The 26,121-nt window shown below is 31.1% G+C and overlaps 1 non-coding gene across 1 annotated transcript; it reads left to right on the top strand.

Annotated features, from left to right (window-relative positions):
* The first annotated feature begins 4,873 nt into the window (after positions 1 to 4,873).
* Positions 4,874 to 4,947, top strand: TRNAW-CCA (transfer RNA tryptophan (anticodon CCA)). The gene has a single exon. It is a non-coding gene; the product is annotated as a tRNA-Trp (tRNA).
* Positions 4,948 to 26,121: the final 21,174 nt, after the last annotated feature.

The following is a 26,121-nucleotide window of genomic DNA, read 5'->3' as shown; positions in this document are numbered from 1 at the left end:
CAACTCATTGATTTTATTGATCTAATTAAATTAATGAATCATGTATGAAAGCCTGTATATCAAGTATGGTCTGTTTGACTGTGCGAAAGAGATGTTTGAAGTTATGTTTTTTTGTTCCTCAATCATGTTTGAAGATGATACAGGACATCTATGCATTTCTGGAACCTTTTGGTAACTTGCTCATATTGTGTTTATTATTGTATTTTAACAACCTTTACAAGTAGAGGTGGAAATATGAATCCATTTATCTGGGTTGTATTTTATTTAAGAGGTATATTGAAACGATTTAATTAACTAAAGATGTTGAAGAACTCTTTGGCCAGTTATTTGATCCGGGCGAGGTGTTCAATTTTGCCACCTCAATTTACAACACAAAGATCATGAAATTTGAACATCTTTTTGCGTCTGTCAGATATTTTCAAATTATGTATGATCATTTTTCTGTTCAAATTGTTTCTTTCCGGTTCAAACACCTAATTACAGTTTATGTACATCTCCATCTTATTAAAGTAATGGCCTTTTGTAATGGAAACTTGTAAACTTGATTGTGTTTGTTTGGCAATACTAAATCTTCTGACTACCATGTCTTGAAATCTCATATTCAGAGTTGAATATTTGGTTATATTTATCACAAATGCATCAAATATAAAGTTTAGCAATGTAAAATATCAACAATTATCTTTTTCACCATATTTTACTACTACTCTAGCCAGTGGTTGTATTGTTATCATTTTTCAGTAGGCTATCCAAACATACTGACATACTTTCAACTTTTCAGTTCACACAAACAAAACATTTTGTTTTGTCTAATATGTGGACATCTACATCTTTATCTTGTAGGTTGGTTGGTTGGCTACCAATTGAAAGCTCCCTCAATGGATATCGGTGTTGTAAAAGACGGTCGACTAGTCCCTGACTCATTGGATTAGGGGTATAGTCTGACCAACGGCTCTAACTATTGAGTCGATAGCAAGCGTCGATTTATTGGCGACTTGACTGACTCTTAGAGTCTAAATTAAATTTCAGGCAGGATTTAAAACCCATGGAAATTTGATTTTACCATTTTCATGGCGTCTCAATTTTATTTTATTTTATTTTTAAAAAAATTTCCTACTTATTGGCCGGAGGTCCACTCGGAAGCAATCTCTCTATCCGTCGAATAAAGAAAGGGATGACTTTCTTTACTCTTGAGAGTGTTTCACTCTGGGTGGAGAAATGACTTGTCTTTATTCTCGGATAGGAGAATGATTGTCTACATATCACCTCTCCCATACACCAATCATGTGGTATTGGGTTTTGTTGTTGTTGTTGTAAAAGGTTGTAAGTTTACATATATCAGAATTGTAAAGTATTGAGGAATTGGATGCACTTGCTGACTTGCTGGACATCCTCATGTTCTATAGCGCCTTTTCGGACAGTTTTCTCGGATAATATTTGAAATATTCTTGTCAAAAGTTTTCTTTTTTTATTGTATTACGGAGTACTTCGTAATATTTGATTTGATTTTCTAATATGATCTTTAGTTGAGTTAAATATTTCTGAAATCAAACAATGTATTTAATTCTTTGATCTTTTATTTTAAAATTAGTCTAGTTAATTCTTTGATCAAATATGCTTGTTTAAAGGGTGAACTGACCTATGATCCCATATTTACGCATATTAAACTTTTTCTACCATTTCTCTATTCACCTCAAAAGTTGTTAATGAGGTAGTAATGAAGTATACTGTGACGATTCGGAAATTTCCGACCAAATTTAAAACTTAATCTTTATATGACTTCGACAAGATAAGCAAAGTCTGTAATATTGATTCTCAAAATTTTTGAATTAATGTTATATATTCAGTTAACCTTTGACTATTGACCGACGATTCACGAACATCTATTTGTATGTATATATATATATATATATATATATATATATATATATATATATATATATATATATATATATATCAGGATCAATGGGGAAGTAACCAATCGGGGGGAAGCAAATTTTTTTTTTTTTCGTTTTTTTTGGAATTTTTTTTTTCGGCATCAAGATCACACGAAAATATGAACATTTAGAAGAGACACTTCGTGATGAATGTTATTATTTAGACGGGAAAACGATCGACAAAAATAATATTCAAGATAATATTGTTCGTGAAAAATATGAACGATTTTTTTTCATGTTTTGTGAAGTAAAATTTAGCCCGATTTAGAGTTTAGGGTTTAGGGTTTAGGGCTTAGGGTTTAGGGTTTGGTGTTTTGGGTTTAATCCATAAACCCAAAACACCAAACCCTAAACCCTAAGCCCTAAACCCTAAACTCTAAACCGTTCGTGTTAAAAACTCAATCTAAATCCTAAATCTAAACCCTAAACCCTAAATTTCTAAACCCTAATATCTAAACCCTATAAACCCTAATATCTAAACCCTAATATCTAAACCCCAATAGCTAAAACCTCAACATACGCTCGAAAACACGATAATTGTTATATATTACTTCTTCGAGCGTTTTTCCGCCAAAATAAAAACATTTATCACAAAGTGTCTCTACTAAATGTTCATATTTTCATCCCATCTATAATGTTCGTGAACAAAGTTTTTTCAAAAAACGAAAAAAAAAAAAGTTTTTGCTTCCCCCCGCTTCCCCCCGATTGGTTACTTCCCTCTTGATTCTACCACTATATATATATATATATATATATATATATATATATATATATATATATATATATATATATATATATATATATCACACACACAATAAGTTGGAATATTAATTATTAAAATTAATTATAAATAACTTGCAATGTGTATTTAAAAACTGATTCATGTATATTAAATAAAGATATATACATATATATAATTTCAAGTTATTTAGTAAACGATAGTAACATTAGTTTATTGATTCGATTAATATTTAGATAAGTTAACTAAAACGTTTAAGATGAACAAGTAAAACACTAATTTGCTACAGTATTTTCGAATTGCTACAGTACCCGAAAAGCTACAGTGTTTTCGAAAACCACTATTTGCTATATTAAAAATCATTTTACTACAGTAAAACACTATTTCAAAATGAAAATGTATGTATATTTTACAAATATTATAAAATATAATATTAACTTAGATATAAAACGTTTTAATTTAAAATCATATTATTATATATTAAGACGTTAATTTATAGACGCAAATGACCAAAACACTCGAACGTACAAGATACACTTCAGGTAATATAGCTATTGGTAATGTAAGTCTATATTTTGACAAAGGTACACGTCGCGAAACGTAAAGTACAAGTTATTAAAACATACGAAGTAACGTTCGAAAAACCGGAACCGGAACATAAGTCGGGCATAAACGTACAAGTCATCGGAACTGAATTTACAAGTCAACTATACACGAGAATATAATATAATATATATAATTAATATAAATTATATATATTATATATATATTTTTATTATGTCGACAAACTAGAAAACAAAACGATCATGAGCTGGAATTTAAGGTCATGCGATCGCATGGCCATAAGCCTAGAATCCCATGCGATCGCATGGCAGTCTGGAGCTGGAATTCTCTATAAATATCGAACTATTTCAGTTGCGCACACACACAAATTATTCATCTACTCCCTCTGTATTATTATTATTATTATTATTATTATTATTATTATTATTATTATTATTATTATTATTATTATTTACATTATTATTAAGATTATTATTATTATTAATCTAATTATTATTAGTAGTATTATTATTATTAAGCATTTCACATAAAATATTACGACGAGGTCTTGAGCGAGTTATTTCAAAACGAGTTTTATGAGCTAGATAGAGCTAAGGAGAATATGGGTTATAGCTATGGAAGATATGGGTATTGTTTGGGGGTATTGTTCATGAGGTCAACCTAGCGTTTATCATTTCAGTTGCGTCTACGTACTTTCCTGCAATATTGAATCACAATATTGATACGTGAGCATTCATATCTTATCTTTTATATATTAATAGTGTATCCATCTCTAGTGCTCGAGTATATATGTTTATGCATGCTTGTATGATTTAATTTTTCGTTAGATAGTTTATGATGAATCACGAATTTGATACATATGCTACTGATATAAAGTATATGATATGCATGTTTTTGGAAAGCTATCGAAAAATTAATAACTTTTCATTTAGAAATCGCGTGATTTCGATGAACGGATTAAAAGATATAGTCAATTGAATTATGGTTAACGTTAATTGAAATTGTGTTTGAAACTGTAAATTAATATTTAAACAACTTGTCTACGAGATTGATAAATTGGATTTTTAGATATTACTAATCGAGTAAATGAATTTCTATATAAGGCACGTTTTGTTTTGTTGATCAATTGTCAAAATTGACTGTCTTATCATGTTTTAAAGCTTTATAAACACTATAATCTGATTTTACAAGTATTGGAAAACTATGTGAAATAATAAAATATGTTTGATTGCCATGATCATTCAAATATAATATAACTCCTGAAATAAATAATGTTTTGAGTTTGATAAACTATAATTCGTTCAACTATCAAGACTTATACTATGTTAATATAATAAACATGTATAGATTTAAAGATCATATTGGGCCAGGTTGACTTTTTGAGATGACTTTTGTTAACTTTTGTATGACGGTCTCGAGCATTAGTATCGTGATACACTATGACCATACCTAGCTTGTTAGACATGTATTGACCAACGTATGTTCTCTAGGTTGAGATCTACGGTTATTTTGCATTCCGAGTTTCGGTCACATTTCGGTGAATGACCTTATGTGCTGCTAAGGTGAGTTTCATTTGCTCCCTTTTTAATACAAAAAGAATCCTTTTCTTTTTAGTCGTATCTACTGTGATAAGAAAGCGTTCTTAGTTCAGTTCGGTAGAATGTGGGTCTCCAAAACCTGATGTCGTAGGTTCAAATCCTACAGAGCGTGATTCTGTTCTTGTTAGGTCCAATTAGAATTCAATAACTTCACTCATTTAAACAGCAACCTGAATTGACCCCCGGTACCTGCCCCGGTCCCCGTTGTGATTCCACAATTAGCTCAACCTCTACTCTCTGATGAAGAGAGAAGTTTGATTTGCAATCTATATTTTTGGGCTGAGAATACATGCACTTTATTTTAAACGAAATGGATTCAAGTACATACTAAATTTTACACCGAGTTTGAACCGAAAATCCCTAAGCTTTGGTAACTAGTAACTGCCGGTTATAAGAACTGGTGGGCGCGAATAGTTGTATATGGATCCATAGGGCTTGACATCCCCGTCTGTTCCAGGTATAGAAACTGTCACACCCCCAAATAGGGCCTGGGGTATTTGTGACTAATTATATCAAATCACTGTTGTATAAATGAGATCGACTCTATATGAGACGTTTTATTGAGTTTTGCAGCGGAAGATAAATAGATTACATTGTATTTAAAGCATTAAATGTTCTTTAATTGATATGATATGTAATGAAGACTCCAAGCATAGCAAGCAATCATCATCAAAGCAGCAGATATACAGCGGAATCAATATTTAAGTACCTGAGAATAAACATGCTTAAAAAGTCAACACGAGGTTGAGTGAGTTCATAGGTTTATCATAAATCAATAGTTCAGTATAGCATTAGACCACAAGATTTCAGTTAAAAGTTGATTGATACCAAATATATCAATCGAAAGAGTTGTTGTTTGTAATATCGCGACTAAACAAAAGTTACCCCGTGACACCTTGTATTGTCAGTGTCGTTGAATCATTATTATGTATCCAAAGACCAACGGTCAAATGGACAGAGACGTCACTCTCAGTAGCGCTACTCACAATAACTAAGCTTGCATCTTATACCTCAGCAATTAACGATATTACGGCAGGGATTTAGCATGACAAAGCACGTATATAGCATAAAAGTTTGAGTACTTGTGTCTAACGTGTAAAACAGTTATAAAAATAGTGCATGTATTCTCAGCCCAAAAATATAGATAAAAATGGAGCAAATGAACTCACGATACGATACGATAATTTGTAGTAAATATGTGTATGATGGTACTGAACAAATGTAGAGTTGTCCTCGGATTCACGAACCTATATCAAGTATATATATTAACGCATATACTCATAATCGAATAATATTTTTTCAATTGTTTCATATTTATATATATATACTTATATATATATAAGTATGTATATATATATATATATGTATATATATATATATATATATATATATATATATATATATATATATATATATATATATATATATATATATATATATATATATATATGTTCTATGTATAAGTATTTGTTTGATAAAATGACTTTAATAATGATAATGTATAAAGGATCATATTATTTTGTAAAAATGATAGTAATAATAATAATTTAAAAATGAAAGTTTTAATATTATTGTTAAGATAAAAATGTTAATAAAAATAATACTTAATAATAAAGATAATCATATTAGTAATAATAATAATGATATCATTAATAAGAATACTTTTAAAATGATACTAGTACTAATAATAATGGTGATACTGTTAATCATAATGATAATAATAATACTTTAAAATGATAAAATTTGTAATACTTTTAATAATACTAATGATAATATTAATAATAATACTTACTAATAATACTAGTAATAATAATTTTAGTAGCAATACAATAATAGTAATTATAATTTTAATTTTAATTATGTTAATAATACTTGGTAACTTTTATTATTAATAATAATAGTTAAAATCATCATGATAATAATTATAATGCTAATAATAATAATTAAAATAAAACTTTGATAAAGAGAACTACCTTGAAAAGCTTTTCTAAAAAAAAAAAAAATCCCAAGACGGGGTTCGAACCCGAGACCTCTCACTCAACAGTAAACACCCAAAACCACTCCTCTATTTACGTTTTTCTGAATTTATCCTATCCTAAATATATATGTAGCCCGTTCCTTTCTGTTCTACTCCTTCTTCTTCACAAATATAATCGGCCAAAATCAAATTAATCATAACAATTGAACACAAAATAAAATAGTTTTAAGATTTATTAATAAACATTAATGTTCTGTGTGTTTGAATTTAAACAGAAAAGGAAAAAAAAATTAAAAGAAAGAGGGTACCTGCTGTTCGGAAAAAAATGAAGAACAACTTAAATTCGATTTTTGAATTGTAGTTCATTTTAGGCTATGATTATAAAATGAAGTAGGTTCTAAATCATCTTTAGAAACTTTATGACTCTTCAATTTAAGTTGTAACATCAAAACAACCTTGAATTCCTCGATGAACAAAAGTTTGACTTTTAAAAATCGAAAATTTGACTCACGAATTCACACTCGTTTTAAAGAATTGGAAGCTCAAACTTTGCAGTTAGTTTACTTAGATGATTCCTAACAACATGGCATTTAAGGATTTTTAAAAACAATAAAAAATCTAGATTTTTGAATAATGGAACAAGAACAGAGGTCGATGCCTTTTTTTATGAATTGTAGTAGTAAATTGTGATATACATACAGATAACACTCGTCTGAATTTATAGCCAAAGAGATTAGATTATATAAATATGATGAATGGATTGTCGACTCATAATTCATGATTCCACAGAAAAAAATAAAAAAAAATACATAAAGCAGATATGATATCTCTGAAATCGTTTGTTATTAGCTAATACTGGATTCACGATCAGATAGCAAAAAGAAATATAAAAAAAATGAAAAAGTTGAATACCTAATTTAATCCGGTTTCTGTTTGTTATTTATATATATATATATATATATATATATATATATATATATATATATATATTATCAATAATTAGTAAATATATAATAATAAGAATACTTTTAATATTAATACTAATAATACTTATTTTAATTCTAATAATGATACTAATTTAGTATAATAATAATTAAAGTAATAATAATACAACAACTATATTATCTTGTATATTATTTTACACAATTAAATCGTATTATATTTCAAGTTTATATATATATTTTTTATTTACAATTATTTGTTCGTGAATCGTCGGGATTTGTCAAAGTTAAATGAATTCGTGAAAATAGTTCAAAAAAAAAAATTGATACACCGAATATCAAACTTCGCTTAACGTTTCAAAATTATATAAAGATTAGGTTTAAATTTAGTTGAAAATTTCCGGGTTGTCATAGTACCTACCCGTTAAAAGAAATTTCGTCCCGAAATTTTAGTTGTTGCCACCAGTCGGCGTTGTTTGTAAACAGGTGAGGATATTTTCGTTTTTATTTGGTTTTCACGTTCCCAGGTATACACGGGGCCTTGCATGAATTTTAATGGATAGAATATTGTTTTGTTTTAAGAGTTTAAATCATACGAACCATAAATTCTACAGGTTCTTCTATGAAGTGCATTTTATCATTAATGTGGAGGTTATCTAAAGGATTAACAAGAGTGTCATCGATTAGGTTTTCTCAAAAAGGATTGATGACGCTATACAAGCATTTCAATACACATGAAATGGGTTATGAATAATAGTGAGCTTATTTAAACATTGAGCGTTTATGCCACAATATTAGGGTAGACAAAATAGAGAGGAGTTCATGAAAATCATAATCATGAAATTTGATAGAGATCGTCATTCTTTACAACAAGAATGATGAATATGAGTTGAAAAATAGAGTTTTATCAATATTGGGTAATATGGATGAAATGATTCGATTACAGGAAGAGTGTAAACGAAGCTATCGTAAAAGATTGAAATGAGGAAATTAAATGTTCGCCTTAACTTTTGACGTAATCACGATTGATTTTCGGATTTCAAGGAATTAAAGAAATCATCGTAATCTTTATAAGATTCGATTCTCCGGTAATTAAGGAATTTGATATTTTCTTTGATTAAATGCGGTGAATTTCCTCAATTGTTGTGTCTAAAATTTTGCTATAAATTAGCTTCTTCCGTTTCATTATCTTCACCACTTCTATACTTTCTTCCTCAATTCATACTTCTAAAAGATTTGTTAATATGCTCAATCCAGTTCTTGTTCTTGACCTTATATTGGTTATCGCCACAATCTTCCTTCTATTCCAACTCCCACCAGAGGAGTCTGTTTACTTCTATTATGCTCTAGTATTTATTGTATTTTTAGTTCTCCCGTGTCTTTTTATTGTTAGACGCATTGATATACACGGTTTGTAATTTCGGTGTTGTTATCGGGCTATATATTTTTTCTTATATGTCGAAGCTTCATGCTTTTGTAAAGCAAGTAATGGTCCAGAATTCGTAGGTATGAAGTTTCGAATGATCATAATATACAAGATAGAAGGAAAGGTAATAGCACGATTTGATTTGTCAAATTACCAGAATATCCGAAAAAGATAGAACTATCAAGAAAATATGTTCTTGATATGTTTAGAGATTAAGTAGAATGTAAGAGTCGTGTAACATGGCAAAAGATGATTATAAAGTCTATAAATCATCATCTTCCATTAAAAATTTAGCATGACTTACTGTAATATAATCACGTTGGCCTGACGCCATTATATTATACTAACTCATGCTTCAATTCCCAACACTACTTCAAATCATTCAAAATTTAAACTTGTATGTTACAGAATATAGAAACTAAAACAGTTTCCTTTATGATGTAATAAAGATATCGCAAAGAGATAATTAATTGCGGACAAGAATCGTTCTGAAGATATCTTCAGAAATATAGAGGATATTTATAACTAAAGATACGATGATATCTTAGAATTTTCTAAGATCAAATGATAATGAGAAAAATTCTTCTGTAAGGATTTAAGATAAGTAAGAAGATCTTCTGTGATTTCCTTATTTGTCCACAGCTTCCTTCATGTTTTGCTTAATCCGTTTCGCAATACCAGATTTTCTTTTGAGTTTTTCCAACACACAATTCTTTATTATCAAGCTTCTGGTCATTAAGACCATCTACGGCTTTTGCTGCTTCATCAGCATTATTAGGGTTAACGAATCTGAATCGTTGGTTATAGTTCTAAGGTGTTTTCAAGGATTTTAAATTTGATCGTTGAATCAGAATTGAAGAATGTACAATGTAACATATTAATGTGAGATATAAATATTTCTCGGGTATTACCTACCCGTTAAAATATGTTCACAATCAACAGTTTGTACAAAAGAATTTTTAATTACAATCTTTATGAAAATATCCGTACATATATATCTTCCTTCAGATGTAATCATGGATTTAATGAGTTAATATAATATTATGCTCATTTGATTTATGGTTAAAACGAGAATATATAATCTTCAAAACTTGAGAGTACATAATCGTTGCGGAATATTTCTTTAATGAAGTTATGAATCAGTATTTCATCGTTCATGGTTATTGATATACTTCGGTATCTATGGGGCGTATGATATTGATGCTTGAGGTAACTAGTGTGATGTTGAGGTGTGGAATGCTGATGTTATTATTGGTGAAGCTGATGCTGTTAGTGGTGATGTCGATGGTGCCGATAGTACTGGTGTTGCTGTTACTGATACTGGTGCATTCAGTGCTTGTGGCGTTGGTGATGTTGGCGGTATTGCTAGTACTGGTGGTGCTGGTTATACTACTAGTGTTGCTTGTGGTACTTGGGTAGTAGGTGCGAGCCTAGCTTCCAAATCGTGCACAGTTTCCTCCAGGGTTTCTACTTTACGCTCGAGTCTATGGATTTGTTCTACCCATTCCTCCGTAAGGTTTATCAATTTTTGATATTTAGTTCGAAGTCTTCTAACTTCTTCTAATAACCCAATCTGGTTAGAATTCTGGAGTAGAGGACGAATACTGTCTTGGGCTACATCGAGTCGACATTCGAGGCCGAAAATCCTTGCGAAAAGAGTGTAAACGGTATTACGAACAGGTTCGCCGGTAAGCGGATCGAGTACTCCGACGTTTGGTGGTAAGTTTGGCTCGTGATAAGGAGTATCTTCTTTATTTCTCCATAGGGTGAGTATTTCGCGAACCCATCCTCATTTTCTGAAGAAATTACGGTAATTGATCGGTGGGTGTGCTCCCGTCACGCTATCTTCGGAGCTAGAGGAACTTGAGGAATCAGGTGAGAAATCCATATTATGTGTTTGGAATAGGGTTTGATATGAAATGGGTGTTGGATACTGAATGATATATTCGTCTCCTTGAATACGTATATATAGCAAAAAGATTTCCTTAATTTACGGAGGAAATTTAGGAAAAGTGTTAGACAAAGTCTATTGGGATAGATATGATAAGATATGATAAGATATAATGTGTCTATACTCCATTTATGCAATAATGGCAGTATGACGTGTTGAGATAAAAATTTTAAGTATGTAACCAGATAACGATTAAAGAATTTCAATTCATATACTATGATAACCCAATGACATTTTCTGGTTCGCGAACCGTTGCATAAAGGCATAAGGCATATAGATACGTGAATGTTTGGAGTAGCAGTAGGAGCTTGTGAACGAACCATTATCTTCACTACATAAGGGTGTATAGAAGTTTTGATAAATCTGATAGGTCATAAGTTTGAAAAAAAAAATTAAGTGGGATAAAGATGAATATGATATAAACGAAACACTTTATTTTATTAAGAACGAGGCTTTAAACAAGCCTTCTTATTACACGATCCGGAGATAGAAATAGTTTAAGGCCTAGCCTTTACATAGATAGAAAATAGGAAAAATAACTAGGAAATATTAAGATTGAAGTAGTCTTCATATTTCTTCTTCTCGTCCTCAACATTCTTCATAAACTTTTCAACTTTCTCGTTCTTCTCCTTTTGTTTCTCACAAAGATACTCGAGGTTATCATAAAGATTGAAAACATCATTGTTGATTACATGGTACTTGTAGTCCCTCATAGAAAGTTGATTATTCACGCGGTTTTCCTCCATCTTCAATCTAAGGTCAACATCTTCTCTTAGATAGGCAAGAGATTGCTTTCCCCAGCGGGAATTGCGTTCTTCATCAGCCTTCACTTTCATCACTTTCTCCATCACTTTTTCTGTGTTATACTTTACAAGTTCTTCTAGCCTTTCGGTTTGAGTTCCGAAGGATTCTATGATGTTCTCTTTCAAGATTTTGTTTTCTTTCTCTAGGTTATTGATAATGCTAAAAATGAACACATATTTCATAGCATTATTCCTCAAGAAAGACAAGATTTTAGTTGCAATTGTTCTATTTACAAGTGATATTCGTTTAAATATTAAAAGGTGAAGACAAAAGGCAGATTCGACGAATTGAAGACGTAAAGGTCCAAAAAGTTAAAAAGTACAAGATACAATCAAAAAGGTTCAAATTATTGATGAGAAACGTCTAAAAATGACAAGAGTACAAGACGCAAAACGCAAAGTACACGATATAAAATAGTACGAAAGGACGTTCGAAAATCCGGAACCGGGACATGAGTCAAGTCTCAACACACGACGCAACGGAGCAAAAGTTACAAATTAATTATGTATATAAGTAAAATATAATATATAATTAATTATATAAATTATATATATATTATATTTATATAATAAAACGTCGGCAAAGAAGATCCAAAAAGGGATGAGCTGTAAAAGCAAACTCCGCGACTTGCGGAGTTTGAAGGGTTAGAGTACCGCGACTCGCGGAGAAACCAGGTCCCAGAATGTCTATAAAAGGCAGCGAATTCGACGAGTTTTATATATCCTAATTCTATCTATCTCTCAAAAACATATATATATTTATATTTTAATTTTAATTTTAATCTTAATAATAATAAGGTATGTTAGCGAATGTTGTAAGGGTGTAAGTCAAAATTCTGTCCGTGTAACACTACGCTATTTTTAATCATTGTAAGTTATGTTCAACCTTTTTAATTTAATGTCTCGTAGCTAAGTTATTATTATGCTTATTTAAATCGAAGTAATCATGATGTTGAACTAATTACTAAAATTGGGTAATTGGGCTTTGTACCATAATTGGGGTTTGGACAAAAGAACGACACTTGTGGAAATTAGACTATGGGCTATTAATGGGCTTTATATTTGTTTAACTAAATGATAGTTTGTTAATTTTAATATAAAGATTTACAATTGGATGTCCCTATAAATAACCATATACACTTGATCGGACACGATGGGCGGGGTATTTATATGTACGAATAATCGTTCATTTAACCGGACACGGGAATGGATTAATAGTGTATGGAATTATTAAAACAGGGGTGAAATTATGTACAAGGACACTTGGCATAATTGATAACAAAGTATTAAAACCTTGGGTTACACGCAGTCGATAACCTGGTGTAATTATTAAACAAAGTATTAAAACCTTGTTACAGTTTAAGTCCCCAATTAGTTAGAATATTTGACTTCGGGTATAAGGATAATTTGACGAGGATACTCGCACTTTATATTTATGACTGATGGACTGTTATGGACAAAAACCAGACGGACATATTGAATAATCCAGGACAAAGGACAATTAACCCATGGGCATAAAACTAAAATCAACACGTCAAACATCATGATTACGGAAGTTTAAATAAGCATAATTATTTTATTTCATATTTAATTTCCTTTATTTTATATTTAATTGCACTTCTAATTATCGCACTTTTATTTATTGTCATTGTATTTAATTGCACTTTTAATTAACGCACTTTTTAATTATTGTATTTTATTTCATCGCACTTTTATTTATCGTAATTTCATTATCGTTATTTACTTTACGCTTTAAATTAAGTTATATTTATTTTTAATATTTTACATTAGGTTTTAACTGCGACTAAGTTTTAAAATCGACAAACCGGTCATTAAACAGTAAAAACCCCCTTTTTATAATAATAATATTACTTATATATATTTGTATTTTTATAAATTAAAACTAATATAGCGTTAAGCTTTATTTAAAGATTTTTCCTCTGGAACGAACCGGACTTACTAAAAACTACACTACTGTACGATTAGGTACACTGCCTATAAGTGTTGTAGCAAGGTTTAAGTATATCCATTCTATAAATAAATAAATATCTTGTGTAAAATTGTATCGTATTTAATAGTTTTTCCTAGTAAAATATAAGCTATTTCATATACACCCCGCATAACATCAAGTAATTTTTGGCGCCGCTGCCGGGGATCGCCGAAGCGAAACGCTATAAAAAAATTTATTAAGTTTTAATTAGTTTTTTTTATAAAAATACATTTTAAATATTAAAAATATAATTAAAAAATTAAAAACCGAATAAAAAAAATAAATATATAAATTTATTTTAAAGATTTTTATAAAATTATAAAGTATTTTATTTCTATTTTAGTTTTTATAATATAACTTTTATTTAATTTATATAAATATTTTAATTAAATTAAAAATAGAAAAGAAAAAAATATATAAAAAAAACTGAAACTATCGAATTTATACCTGCACCTCATTTGAATTTTCAAACCCCGCGACTCGCGGAGTTTTTCTGGTACGTGGCACCGCGACTCGCGGAGCTGCCCTGACACGCGTGTCCAGCAACCCTAATTCGCATTTATTACGGAGTAATTATTATTTTTTATTTTTTTATTTAACCCTATTTACTTAATTATTATTATAATTAGTTTAAGTTTTTAAATTAAATTGTATTTTAAATTTTAATTAGTTTTTCTATATATAAAAATTAATACTTTTATAAAATATAAAAATAAAAATATAAAAATAATATTTTTATAAAAATAAGTAATTTATCACTTTTTATATTTTTTTATATTTTATATCTTTTAATCGTTTATTCGTAATATTTGTATTTTCGCTCGTAATTAGTTTTAGGTCATAGTTTTTGCCATAGTTATTTTTACTTTTAGATTTTTAGGCTTTGCCGTAAAATCCCTTAAGTGCTTTCTCTTTAGACTAAGATTTAGGTGCTTTAGAATTTTGCGACGCCTTTTTTAAGTTTTAGTACCTTTTTAAGATATTGCCATTTGGGATATAGTATTTCTTTTAAGCTTTAATATTTTTAGACGCAACTTTTAATTCTTAGTTTTTAGTTCCTTTTTAAGTTTCAACGCGCTACTTTCTTATTTTTATTTTTCGACGCCTTTTACCTATGTATCAATTATCACTCCAATTAGTAATCTCAATTTGCAATTTTAATTTTAAGTTAGTGATAATAATAAGGTTGGGATAGTCGAGTGTTTTAAAGTTTTATAAGTCGTTCTTTTTCTTTCTTATTTCTCCAATTTTAATATCGACGCGCTCTTTTTCTTTCTTATTTCTCGCCATTCTAGTTTTTAGGATTTAGAATTTTTCTACTTCTTCTCTAAATTTCTTAAAATTACAAAAATTTATTTTAAGTGGTTAAATTGATTGACATCAAAATTTTCTGGTTCGTAGTAATAGTTGGATTTGTACGTGGACCGGGTTATTGGAGCCAAACAGTACTCAATTATATTGAGACCAAACTAATCATGCCCCTCTGCTGCATCTTTTGGCTATTCGAAACGTGGGCAAAATCAGAAAAGTCTATTAATTGGATAACTTATATAATTTTTCTTTCTTTTTTAAAAAAACTAATAGGATATTCAGTGAATGCACCGAGCAAGACGTTCACCACCTTTTGTACATTCACCACCTGTAGCTCGATCAAGACATCTAGCAAATATTGTCGCCGTTGATTTTTCTTTAGAATCGTCATCCAGTCGACCAAGTACTCCAATTCAAATTTCCGATAATCCATTTTTTGAACCCGACCTCACAATTGAGAATCTGAAGAATATTCAGGGACGATTCATAGATCCTGAACCATTAATTTTTCCTCCGGAACCACCAATCATTCAAACAGAGATTGTTGAGGAACGAACCATTAAATCAGAATCCTCTAGTGATTCAGATTCAACAAATTCAATTATGGAAAATCTGGAACCTTTAAGTATGGAAGACCGAATGAGAGCTAAACGCACTGGCCAAGGTCACGCAATTACTCATCCTGACATTAATGCGCCAGATTATGAAATCAAAGGACAAATTCTACACATGGTAACTAATCAATGCCAATTTAGTGGTGCGCCGAAGGAAGATCCAAATGAACTTCTTCGTACCTTTAATAGGATCTGCACTTTATTTAAAATAAGAGAAGTTGAGGATGAACAGATATATCTCATGTTATTTCCCTGGACTTTAAAGGGAGAAGCCAAAGATTGGTTGGAATCATTACCTGAAGAGGCGATTGATACATGGGACATTTTAGTTGAAAAATTTCTTAAACAATTATTTCCGGCATCTAAAGCCGTAAGACTTCAAGGAGAAATTGTTACGTTCACACAGAAGCCAAATGAAACTCTATATGAGGCATGGACCAGATTTGGAAAGTTATTGAGAGGATGTTCGCAACATGGTTTAGACACCTGTCAAATAGTACAAATATTCTACCAAGGATGCGACATCACTACAAGGAAAGACATCGATATAGCAGCTGGTGGTTCCATTATGAAGAAAACCGAAACTGATTCTTACAAAATTATTGATAACATTGCTTCCCACTCACATGAGTGGCACCAAGAAATAGATATCGTTAGATCATCTAAAGCAGCTAGAACCGATTCTAGCCATGACTTAGATTCCATTTTCGCAAAGATAGATGCTGTCGAGAGACGAATGGAAAAGATGACTAAAGATATACACTCAATACGAATTAGTTGTGAGCAGTGTGGAGGACCACATTTGACAAAAGATTGTCTCAGTATTGAACTAACAATGGAACAAAGAGAGAATATTTCATACATAAACCAAATGCCTGGAAATAATTATCAGAATAATTATCAACCGCCAAGACCAATTTATAATCAAAACCATAATTATAATCGAAATGTTCCATACAACAACCAACAAGGTCCTAGCAATCAACAAGTATTCAATAATACTTACAATCAGCAAAGACCTAATTTTCAAAACAAACCACAACAAACCGATGATAAAAATCCAAATTTAGAAGATATGATGACGAAGCTAGTTGAATCTCAAACACAGTTTTTCACATCTCAGAAACAAACGAATGAACAAAATGCTCAAGCATTTAGAAATCAACAAGCTTCTATTTAAAACTTGGAACAAGAAGTAAGTAACCTAGCAAGGTTAATAGGTGAAAGAAAACCGGGAAGTCTACCTAGTGATACAAATGCTAACCCCCGAAATGAAACAGCTAAAGCCATTACCACAAGAAGTGGTACAACACTTAAACCACCTGAAATACCTGTAATTTCTGATGAAGCTATTCCTACTCCACAAGAACCACAACCTGAACAAGATAAGGAAAAAGAACCGGTAGTTGAAAAGGTTAATGAAGATAACACAGTTAAGGCTAAACCTTATGTTAAACCATACCAACCACCACTTCCTTACCCGAGTAAAATGAAAAAAGAGAAACTTGAAGCCGAGCAATCCAAATTTTTGGATATGTTTAAACAGATAAATGTAAATCTTCCTTTTATTGATGTGATTTCAGGAATGCCTAGATATACTAAATTTCTGAAAGATCTAATCACAAATAGAAAGAAAATGGAAGAACTCTCGGCCGTTACTATGAATGCTAATTGTTCAGCAGTGCTGTTGAATAAGATACCAGAAAAACTATCAGATCCAGGAAGTTTCACAATTCCATGTTTTCTGGGTAGTCTTAGTTCAATAGAAGCATTGGCAGATTTAGGTGCTAGTATAAATTTAATGCCGTATTCACTATACACTAAACTAGACCTTGGAGAATTAAAACCAACACGAATAAGTATACAACTAGCCGATCGATCAATAAAATATCCTAGAGGGATAATGGAGAACATGCTAGTTAAAGTAGGTACTTTAGTATTTCCAGTAGATTTTGTTGTTCTGGACATGGAAGAAGATTCTCAAGTTCCTCTCATATTAGGAAGACCATTCTTAAACACGGCTAAAGCAATGATAGACGTGTTTGGTAAGAAAATGACCCTAAGTATAGAGGATGAGAGTGTTACCTTTTCAGTTGATAGAGCAATGCAACAACCGCAATCTGCAGATGATACATGTTATTATATTCAAACTATAGAATCACATGCAGAATTGTTAGAAGAATTTCCAGAATTACAAGGAACAGGATAATGTTCTTTAGGAGAAGGAACTGAACCAATTGATGAAACTGCAATGTTAGCTACACGAATGGCTAATAGATATGAACCAACAACAGAAGAAATTCAAATGTTAAAAGAAGAAGACAGATATCGATATAAATCATCGATAGAAGAACCACCGACATTAGAGTTAAAGCCACTTCCAAACCATTTGGAATACGCTTATTTACATGGTGAATCTGAATTACCTGTAATAATATCGTCTTCTCTTACTGAAAATGAGAAATCGCAACTCATTTCTGTGTTGAAAGCTCATAAAACAGCTATTGCATGGAAGATTCATGATATTAAAGGAATAAGTCCTTCGTATTGCACACATAAAATCCTTATGGAAGAAGGTCATAAAACGTATGTGCAACGCCAATGAAGACTAAATCCCAATATGCAAGATGTAGTTAAGAAAGAAATTATTAAACTGCTTGATGCAGGTTTAATTTATCCAATTTCTGATAGTCCATGGGTAAGCCCAGTTCAATGCGTGCCTAAGAAGGGTGGCATGACTGTCATTACAAATGAAAAAAATGAGCTTATTCCTACTAGGACTGTAACAGGATGGCGTGTATGTATTGATTATAGAAAATTAAATGACGCCACCAGAAAAGATCACTTTCCCTTACCTTTCATTGATCAAATGTTGGAAAGGTTAGCCGGAAACAGTTACTATTGTTTTCTTGATGGTTTTTCCGGATATTTTCAAATTCCAATAGCACCCGAGGACCAAGGGAAAACCACGTTCACGTGCCCTTATGGTACTTTTGCTTACAAACGCATGCCATTTGGACTTTGCAACCCCCCTGCAACCTTTCAAAGGTGCATGATGGCGATTTTTCACGACATGATAGAAGAATGCATGGAAGTTTTCATGGATGACTTTTCAGTCTTCGGTAATACATTTGAATCATGTCTAGTTAATCTTGAACAAATGCTTATTAGATGTGAACAATCAAATCTAGTTCTTAATTGGGAGAAATGTCATTTCATGGTTAAAGAAGGCATCTTTCTTGGTCATAAAATTTCAAAGAAAGGAATTGAAGTGGATAGAGCTAAAGTAGATGTAATTTCTAAACTTCCACATCCCACCAATGTTAGAGGAGTTAGGAGTTTTCTAGGGCATGCCGGTTTTTACCGACGTTTTATAAAAGATTTTTCTAAAATTGCCACTCCTATGAATAAACTCCTAGAAAAGGATGCTCCATTCATCTTTTCAGATGAATGTATCAAATCTTTTAATATTCTTAAAGAAAAACTCACTAATGCGCCAATCATGATAACTCCAAATTGGAATTTACCGTTTGAACTTATGTGCAATGCAAGTGATTTTGCAATGGGAGCTGTTTTAGGACAAAGGATTGAAAAACGATTTCAACCTATATATTATGCTAGTAAGACGTTACAAGGAGCACAAACAAATTACACAACTACTAAAAAAGAACTCCTTGCTATTGTCTTTGCTTTTGACAGATTTCGTTCATATCTCGTTCTAGCTAAAACGGTGGTCTATACCGACCATTCTGCTCTTAGATACCTATTTTCGAAACAAGATGCCAAACCACGATTAATCCGTTGGATCTTACTATTACAAGAGTTTGATATTGAAATCCGAGATAAAAAGGGAGCAGAAAATCTCGCAGCCGATCATCTTTCTCGTCTTGAAAATCCTGAATTAGAAGTTCTAAATGAATCGGCCATACAAGACAACTTTCCTGATGAATATCTATTGAAGATAGATCATAATGAAATTCCATGGTTTGCAGACTATGCAAACTACTTAGTATGTGAATTCCTTGAAAAAGGATTGTCGTACCAAAAACGAAAGAAATTCTTTAGTGATATAAAACACTATTTCTGGAAAGATCCACATTTGTTTAAGAGTTGTCCCGATGGAATAATACGCCGATGTGTATTCGGAGATGAAGCTAGTAAAATTTTAAACCATTGTCACACAGGACCAACAGGAGGGCATTATGGGCCTCAACTAACAGCAAGAAAAGTTTATGATGCTGTATTCTATTGGCCTACAATTTACAAAGACGCACACCTTCTTTGCAAATCCTGCGATGCTTGTCAAAGGGCCGGAAAAATAAGTCAACGTGTTGAAATGCCACAAAATGTCATTCAAGTATGTGAAGTATTTGACATTTGGGGTATTGACTTTATGGGTCCATTTCCAAAATCTCATAATAATCTCTACATTCTCGTAGCCATTGATTATGTATCTAAATGGGCGGAAGCACAAGCTCTCCCAACTAACGATGCACGAGTTGTAGTCAACTTTTTAAAACGTCTTTTTGCAAGGTTTGGAACACCGAAAGCTTTAATAACTGATCGGGGAACTCATTTCTGTAAAAATCAACTTGAGAAATTTCTTAAAAGATATGGAGTAACTCATAAAATCTCCACAACTTGAAAATACCAACCGAGCTTTAAAACTATTCTAGAGAAAACTGTAGGATTAAATCCGAAGCAATGGTCCATTAAATTGGAGGATGCACTCTGGGATTTTAGAACAGCCTACAAAACTCCAATTGGAACCACACCTTTTAAACTCGTTTACGAAAAAGCATGTCATCTTCCAGTAGAAATTGAACACAAAGCATTTTGGGCTTTGAAGACATGTAATCTTGATTTACATGAAGCCGGACGTCTACGGTTAAGTCAATTAAACGAATTAGAAGAATTAAGACAAGAAGCATACGAAAATTCGTTAATCTATAAGGAAAGAACAAAGAAATGGCATGATAAAAGAATCAGAAGTTCAAAAGAATTTAAAGAAGGAGACAGAGTTCTTCTTTTCAATTCACGATTCAAGCTATTTCCTGGAAAATTGAAATCAAGATGGTCTGGACCATTCATAGTCAAAAGAGTTTTCTCATACGGAACAATAGAATTAATAAATTCAAATAGAATTGAATTTAAGGTTAATGGTCACAGAGTTAAACACTACATAGATAGTCCGATGGAAGTCGACAACGAAGTTAATCACAATTTCAATACCACAGCAAACTAAGTGTGGGGACAATCAAGTCTTTAAAGGATAATATGTATTTCTGTTAGAGTTAGATTTTCTATTTTCGTGTAGTTCTCGAGAATGGAATCCGAATGGTCTTTCCCTAGCAGACCCTAAAGAACTAGTCTTCTACCCCCATTCTGAATTTTTTATTTTTTTAGGTTTTTCGAGATGAAGACTTCCTGTGAACTAAACCATGGTCTAATGCTACACGCTTTGATCACTAAATGTAATAATGACACACTTCCAAGTGAAATAGTATCATTAATCAGAAGTAAATTGGACGGAGTAAGAAAAGAATCCAGATGCGAAAATAATAAGTTACAATTTGGTAAAGGAAAATCAAAATTCGCAGCGAAAAGAAGAGTACGACACCTTGAAAGATGTCACAAATGCGGAAAATGGTCACACGAAGGTAAATGTTCAAATAATCAAACCTATTCAAACACCGAATTTGTTACTTTATGCAGAGATGGACCGTTCATATGTTTAGAAGAAAAAACACTGAATGCTCGAGGTTACGCCTATGTAGCCATGGAAAATCAATTAGTCCGACTATCTTATGAGTGGGCTAGAGCATATCACTAAGAATACTATCTCATAGGTAAGTCTGTACAGTTTTTATTTTTATTTTTAACCTTTTGATAATAAACGCTAATTTGTTCGCTATAAAGTATTAAATTGGTATTCAATAAAATTAGGTCTTGCGACCGAAATTATTGATATCATACAAAAATTTATTACATCACTGCGAAATTTACCGTTTATTCCTAAGGTATAAATATCTTTAATCAATCAACCCAAAATATTTCAAAAATTCGTCATGAGTTAAACTCGGTTATGAAACCGAAATTACTTTACCGAAAAGAGGGGCGTATGTTTTTGATAATATTTGATTGATTAAAGTGGGATAAAAGACCAAAAAGATTTTAAATTTTATTTTTACTTTGTTTTTAAAATTAATATTAAAATAATATTGTAAACTTGTTAAAATTAATATATTTAAATTTGTAAATATTTGAAAAATTAATATTTTTAATATAAGTTTGCATGTATATAATAAAAAGTTTGGTGTGAATTTTCAATTTTAATAATATGAATTTTTAATTTTATGCATTTTAAATTTATGTTTTGTGTGAAATTAAAAACAAAAATTTACTTTATTTCGCTAAGTTAAAAATATGATTTTTAAAATTCGTCGTAAGTTGAAGACTAGGTCATTGAGCCGAAATTGCTTTACCTGAGGGCGGAACGAGAAATTTTATTATCATTATTTTTAATCTTATTAACTTAAAGTATGCCAAAAAAAATTAAAAAATCCAAAAAAATCTTAGCTTTTAAAACCGCGCTTTAAATTGACAAATTTTAAAATTTTGTCGAGGGACGGACTAGGTCAACGTACCGAAACGCCCTCATTCTTAAAAGAAACAAAATTTTAAAATTAATTAATTATTTGTTTTATAAGTTAAAGAAAAAAAAAGAAAAAAAAATCCAATATGTTTGAAAACTTTGGTAAAATTTAATCATTTTTCTACGCTAATCACCCTCAATAATTTAAATTGTTACTGATTTCTTGCAAATGAGGGCATTGCAAGATCTTAAGTGTAGGAAGGGGTTAAATTCTTTCGGAATTTAAAAAAAAAAAATTAACTTAAAACATTTGGTTGCCATTAGAAATACTAGTAAAGCAGTAGTTGTATTAGAATCTAGTGCTCTCTGATAATAAAGAACAGCCCTAGTCTTATATACTGACTACCCAATTCTAGTAAAAATTTTCAAAATTTTCAATTAAATGAACTCAAAATCATATTTATGCATATTTATGAATGATAAAACTAGGTGTTAACACCGAAATTATTATTACCTTGAAAAGGACATAAATTGAGAAACAAACCAAAATGTTAGAATTCATTTAAAATAGAATAGAGGACAATAAAAAGGCAAATAAAAGAAAATAAAAGCCAAGTGTGGGAATATTTACCAAATTATTTTAAACATATGTCACATATTTTTGTACAAATAACTGAAGATACTTTTGTTTTGGATAATTTCTAAAAAGTTTTACCCGATTTTCTGTAAGAAAGATGGATCTACACGATGAATCAATTCCATCATTAAAAGGAAGTAAAGTCTTCCGAAAAAGACACGCGCTTCTTGATTTAGGTCATGAAGTTGTCGTCCAGACCAGCTGTATGTTGACGAAAAATCTAGAAAAGTCATCACTAAAATTAGCAGGAAATCCACGGACCTCAGCATCAAACAGGGTCACCAAGTGGTCAGATTTATCCTAACCATGAAAAGGATTTATCTCGTACAATGGGGGGCACCGTGCAAATTAGCTTGATAAGACTAATGAATCAGATCCCTAGAAAGGATAATCTAATTAAAAGATCAAAAATCAGCTTTTAAGCCTGATATTACTCAATCCTTGAGATTGACCTTAAAGATTGAGAATTACAAACTCATGGAATTCGATGATATCTAAACTCGAGCTTGAACGAGAAAATATTTTGATCAAAATTACAAACCAATTTGTTTTCTGAAAACCCATTTTCAATGCGTTCATTACCATTGAACGTAAAATCCTAGGAATTCACCTAGAATTCATTAGGTCACCTGAACCAAATCAGGTGTCAACCGTAAGAACGGTGGTTGCATAGCATGGTCAAAGACAGGACCTTGTGCCAGACCAAAAAATTATAAGGGTGAGCTTTACTATTGCTCCTACCAAGGATAGTAATTGCGTCCGACACGTTATAGACCATAATTAAAAGCATGTCAGGGGACATTGCCTTAACAGTTGCTTGTTCAAAGCTTTCCTTTACAACCGAACGGTAGTTTACCGAAAGGTAATACGCGGAGCAAGTATACTGGACGTGTTGCTTTCCCAATACAAAGTTTGCAAGTGGGTGACACAAAACCACAAGTTTTGAGCTAAAAATTTCAAATATGAAACCCACCAAACCCACAAAAAAGAATTTGCAAACACCGGTGAAGGGTTATTCCGGAAAACTTATCTAGGGTAAAAGCTAGATTTAATTTTCAAAAGATCAAATGTTTTCATAAAGATCCAATTTCCTTAATGGATCTAAATTTTTATAGTCATGTGAGACTGTAACCACATCGTTACTATCATTGTTCATACCGTCGTATTGTAATCACTGATGTACAAAGTGTGAAGAATAAAGAAGTGATTCAAGTATTTTTATTTCAAGACTATATTGCTTGAGGACAAGCAACGCTTAAGTGTTGGAATATTGATAATGCTAAAAATGAACACATATTTCATAGCATTATTCCTCAAGAAAGACAAGATTTTAGTTGCAATTGTTCTATTTACAAGTGATATTCGTTTAAATATTAAAAGCTGAAGACAAAAGGCAGATTCGACGAATTGAAGACACAAAGGTCCAAAAAGCTAAAAAGTACAAGATACAATCAAAAAGGTTCAAATTATTGATGAGAAACGTCTAAAAATGACAAGAGTACAAGACGCAAAACGCAAAGTACACGATATAAAATAGTACTAAAGGACGTTCGAAAATTCGGAACCGGGACATGAGTCAACTCTCAACGCACGACGTAACGGAGCGAAAGTTACAAATTAATTATGTATATAAATAAAATATAATATATAATTAATTATATAAATTATATATATATTATATTTATATAATAAAACGTCGGCAAAGAAGATCCAAAAAGGGATGAGCTGTAAAAGCAAACTCCGCGACTTGCGGAGTTTGAAGGGTTAGAGTACCGCGACTCGCGGAGAAACCAGGTCCCAGAATGTCTATAAAAGGCAGCGAATTCGACGAGTTTTATATATCCTAATTCTATCTATCTCTCAAAAACGTATATATATTTATATTTTAATTTTAATTTTAATTTTAATCTTAATAATAATAAGGTATGTTAGCGAATGTTGTAAGGGTGTAAGTCGAAATTCTGTCCGTGTAACGCTACGCTATTTTTAATCATTGTAAGTTATGTTCAACCTTTTTAATTTAATGTCTCGTAGCTAAGTTATTATTATGCTTATTTAAATCGAAGTAATCATGATGTTGGACTAAATTGGGTAATTGGGCTTTGTACCATAATTGGGGTTTGGACAAAAGAACGACACTTGTAGAAATTAGACTATGGGCTATTAATGGGCTTTATATTTGTTTAACTAAATGATAGTTTGTTAATTTTAATATAAAGATTTACAATTGGACGTCCCTATAAATAACCATATACACTCGATCGGACACGATGGGTGGGGTATTTATATGTACGAATAATCGTTCATTTAACCGGACACGGGAATGGATTAATAGTCTATGGAATTATTAAAACAGGGGTGAAATTATGTACAAGGACACTTGGCATAATTGATAACAAAGTATTAAAACCTTGGGTTACACGCAGTCAATAACCTGGTGTAATTATTAAACAAAGTATTAAAACCTTGTTACAGTTTAAGTCCCCAATTAGTTGGAATATTTGACTTCGGGTATAAGGATAATTTGACGAGGATACTCGCACTTTATATTTATGACTGATGGACTGTTATGGACAAAAACCAGACGGACATATTGAATAATCCAGGACAAAGGACAATTAACCCATGGGCATAAACCTAAAATCAACACGTCAAACATCATGATTACGGAAGTTTAAATAAGCATAATTATTTTATTTCATATTTAATTTCCTTTATTTTATATTTAATTGCACTTCTAATTATCGCACTTTTATTTATTGTCATTGTATTTAATTGCACTTTTAATTAACGCACTTTTTAATTATTGTATTTTATTTCATCGCACTTTTATTTATCGCAATTTCATTATCGTTATTTACTTTACGCTTTAAATTAAGTTATATTTATTTTTAATATTTTACATTAGGTTTTAACTGCGACTAAGTTTTAAAATCGACAAACCGGTCATTAAACGGTAAAAACCCCCTTTTTATAATAATAATATTACTTATATATATTTGTATTTTTATAAATTAAAACTAATATAGCGTTAAGCTTT

This window comes from Rutidosis leptorrhynchoides, chromosome 7 (assembly GCF_046630445.1).
Source record: "Rutidosis leptorrhynchoides isolate AG116_Rl617_1_P2 chromosome 7, CSIRO_AGI_Rlap_v1, whole genome shotgun sequence".
NCBI classification, from domain to species: Eukaryota; Viridiplantae; Streptophyta; class Magnoliopsida; order Asterales; family Asteraceae; genus Rutidosis; species Rutidosis leptorrhynchoides.
The sequence above is the reverse complement of the archived record's forward strand: the minus strand, read 5'-3'. Positions and strand labels throughout refer to the sequence as shown.